The sequence below is a fragment of the Terrapene carolina genome, unplaced genomic scaffold (genome assembly GCF_002925995.2).
Source record: "Terrapene carolina triunguis isolate 2854851 unplaced genomic scaffold, T_m_triunguis-2.0 Scaffold114, whole genome shotgun sequence".
In the NCBI taxonomy this organism is placed as follows: Eukaryota; Metazoa; Chordata; order Testudines; family Emydidae; genus Terrapene; species Terrapene triunguis.
Genome location: NW_020664465.1, coordinates 27140 through 31379, shown reverse-complemented (window position 1 = coordinate 31379; position 4240 = coordinate 27140). Strand labels below are relative to the sequence as shown.

The 4240-nt window shown below is 40.6% G+C and overlaps 1 pseudogene; it reads right to left on the bottom strand.

The window, feature by feature from the left end:
* Nucleotides 1-2655: 2655 nt before the first annotated feature.
* Nucleotides 2656-3627, bottom strand: LOC112118111 (annotated as a pseudogene).
* Between the last annotated feature and the right edge of the window lie 613 nt (nucleotides 3628-4240).

Genomic DNA, 4240 nt, shown 5'->3' with positions numbered 1-4240 from the left:
TCCATTATCCTGTCCTCTGACAGTGGCCGATGGCAGGTGCTTTAGAGGGAATGTACAGAACAGGCAATTGAGTGATCCATCCTCTGTTGTTCACTCCCAGCTTCTGGCAAACAGAGGTTAGGGATATGCAGAACATGGTGTTGCATCCCTGCCCATCCTGGCTAATAGCTATTGATGGGCCTATCCTCCATGAACCTATCTAATTTTTTTTAACTCAGTTATATTTTTGGACTTTACAACATCCCCTAGCAAGGAGTTCTACAGGTTGACTGTGCTTTGTGTGAAGAAGTACTTCCTTTTATTTGTTTTAAACCTGCTGCTTATTAATTTCATTGGGTGACCCCTGGTTCTTGTGTTATGTGAAGGAGTACATAACATTTTCTTATTCACTTTCTCCACACCAATCAAGATTTTATAGACCTCTTTATATCTCCCTTTAGTTTTTCTTTTCCAAGTTGAAAAGTCCCAGTCTTTTAAACCTTTCCTCATATAGAAGCTGTTCCATAGCCTTAATAATTTTTGTTGCCTTTTCTGTACCATTTCCAATTCTAATATATCTTTTTTGAGATGGGGCAATTTAAACTGAATACAGTATTCAATGTGTCACCACACCATGGCTTCAGATAGTGGCATTATGACATTTTCTGTCTTATTATCCGTCCCTTTCCTAATGATTCTTAACATTCTGTTAGTTTTTTTGATGGCATCTGCACATTGAGTGGATGTTTTCAGAGAACTATCCACAATCACTCCAAGATCTCTTTCTTGAGTGGTAACAGCTAATTTAGATCTAATCAGTTTGTATGTACAGTTGGGATTATGTTTTCCAATGTGAATTACTTTGCATTTTTTAACATTGAATTTCATCTGCCATTTTGTTGCTCAGTCCCCCAATTTTGTGAGATTCCTTTGTAACTCTTTGCAATCAGCTTTGAACTTAACTATCTTGAGAAATTTTGTATTGTCTGCAAATGTTTCTCTCTCACCTTCTGCCCTGTTTTCCAGATTATTTATGAATATGTTGAATGGCACATGTCCCAGTACAGATCCACGGGGGACCCTGCTATTAACCTCTCTCCATTCTGAAAGATGACCATTTATTCCTACTTTTTGTTTCCTGTCTTTTAACCAGTTATTGATCCATGAGAGAACCTTCCCTCATATCCCATGACCATTTAGTTTGCTTAAGAGATTTTGGTGAGGGACTTTTTCAAAAGCTTTCTGAAAGTCCAAGTACACTGTGTCCACTGGATCACCCTTATCCACGTTTGTTAACTCCCTCAAGCAGTTCTAATAGATTAGTGAGGCATGAGTTGTGTTGGCTCTTCCCAAACAAATCCTGTTCATCCACGTGTCTAATAAATTCCCTGATACTGAAATTAGGTTTACTGGCCTGTAATTGCCAGAATCGTCTCTGGATCCTTAAAAATTGGTGTGATATTAGCTATATTCCAGTCATATGGTACAGAACCTTATTTAAATGATAGGTTACATACCACACTTAGTAGTTGGGCAATGTCCTATTTGAGATCCTTCAGAACTCTAGGTTGAAACCCATCTGATCCCAGAAACTTATGATTGCTCAACTTAGCAATTTGTTCCAACATCTGTATTGACACCACAATCAGGGAAAGTTGCTCAGATTTGTCACCTAAAAGCATGGCTCAGGTGTGGAAACCTCCCTCACATCCTCTGCAGTGAAGACTGATGCAAAGAATTCATTTAGCTTCTCTGCAATGGCCTGACATTGAATGCTCCTTTAGCATCTCAATTGTGCAGTGGCCCCACTGCACAATTTGGCAGGATTCCTGGTCTGCTGTACTTAAAAAAATGTTGGTGTAAGTCTTTGAGACTTTGGTTAGCTGCTCTTCAAATTCTTTTTTGGCCTGCAAAATTATACTTTTACAAATGACTTGGCAGAGTTGATTCTCTTTTTTTTCCTCAGTAGGATTTAATTTCCTATTTTCCTATTTCTTTTTGCTTCTAACTTCTTCTTTGACTTTGTTGTTTAGCCATGGTTGCACTTCTGTGGTCCTCTTACTATGATTTTAAATTTGGGTTACACATTTAATTTGAGCCTCTATTATGGTGTTTTTAAAAAGTCTCCATACAGCTTGTTGGCCTTTCACTTTTGTGACTGCTTTTTAATTTCTGTTTAATGAACTTACTCATTTTTGTGTAGTTCCCCTTTCTGAAATTAAATGCTACTATGGTGGGTTGCTTTAGTGTCTCTCCCCCTCCCCCGCCACACACACATATGAATGTTAGCCTGCCTAGGGCCACAGCAAGGCTTACAACATCCAATGGAAGTTGGAAACCTACCTCCCTTGGGCCTTATGCAATTAACAATGGATCCATCCATAGAGATCCTGCTGAGTGACATTCAAACCTAGCATCTTGGAATCTTCAACACAAAAAAGTTTCCTCCTCCCACTGGAGCTCATCTGTCAAGGTTGTTACAGTAAATGAGGAAAGCTGTATAGCAAAGACACAACAACATGCACTAAGGAAATGTTACATTAGGGTTTGGGGTAGGCTGTAGGTCCAACTGCAATTGCAGAAGAAAAGGAGTTGGCTGTCCTTTGAAAAATCCATGACTTAATTCTTTTGCTTCCTATAACAATTACCTTCAGGACATTATGATTAAAGTTTTGGTCATTTTGATGACATTTCTACTTTTCTAAAACCACTTAGTATTCCACTGACTGTCTTTCCGAAGGCTTCCTTCACCTCCTTGTTTCTTAGAGTGTAAATGAAAGGGTTTAATAGTGGAGTTACAATAGTTTTAAAGATGTTGACAGTTTTGTTCAAATCCAGTGAGTTCTGCGCAGAAGGCTTGAGAAAAAGAAAAATGGCAGAGCCGTACCAGATAGTCACAACGGTAAGATGGGCCGAGCAAGTGGAAAAGGCCTTTTGCCAGCCTTGGGCTGAAGGGATTCTCAAGATGGTGGAGATAATGAAAATGTAGGAGACCACGGTTATTGCACATGAGACCATGACAACAATGAACTAGTCGATGAATGTTGCCAGCTCAACGAGGCGCATGTCAGAACAGGAAAGGGCTATCCAGGAATCTATGTCACAAATGAAATGATTGATGACATTTGGGCCACAGAAAGACAACCTGGATATTAGAGACACAAGCACAGAGATAGCCAGGAAACCACACAGCCAAGAGGCAAGGGCCAGCTGAGCACAGAAAGTGCTGTTCATGAGGGAACTGTAGCGCAATGGGTGGCATATGGCCAGATAGCGGTCATAGGCCATGACGGCCAGGAGGAAACATTCTGTGGCACCCATGGAGAGGAGAAAAAACAATTGCAGGAGGCAGACAGCAAATGAGATGGTTTGGCTTGTGCCCAGCATGACGCCAATAGCCTTGGGAACACATGCTGTGGTGTACCAGATCTCCAGGAAGGAGAGATTGCAGAGGAAGAAGTACATAGGGGTGTGGAGCCGTGGATGGATCCTCACTAGGGCTATGATGGACACATTCCCTAGGATGGTTAGGACGTACATCACAGAAAACAGCACAGCAAGGGACATCTGGAAATACCAAGTGCCGGGAAAGCCCAGTAAGATGAACTCCTGCACGCTGGTTTGATTTCTTATTTTTGTCGCAGCCATGATGTCCATCTGTCAAGACATGAGAGATCATAAGGCATTTAAGCACATTGAACACAAATTTGGGTGTGCAGAAGTACAGATCCCACAATCTGTTAATAAAGCTAAGATAAGAGAAGGTAAAAGGGGTGCTACTCAACACCGTCCTGCCTTGTGCATCTTTCCATCTCCACAATGAAGATGAGATCTCAATTCGTCATTCTTATAAGACCCATGAGGATGCATGTTCATCCTATGGTATCTTTCATGTCTTAATGATCTTGCTCAGCAACGCCACTCCAACCACCCCTGAGAAAGTTTCAGGATTTGGTCCATTCTTTTCATCACTAACCTTGGAAGACAACTTTGCTGTCTACTCAGGTCAGAGTTGGAGTTTTTTCACAAGTTGCATTGAAGGTTGACAGGATTTCTATTCCTAAATCCTTTGCACTCTTCTGACCTTCAATCGGGCTTGTGTTACTTGCGCCTAGAGTGGTAATAAAAAATTCTAGAAAACTGTATCCCTTTGAAAAATGCCATTTTGTTGAAACTATAATAGTTCATGAAAACACATTAAGTTTAGCTGAAAATCTCATCAGGCTGGTGTCTCATGTTCAGAGTGAAATTTCTAATTAAA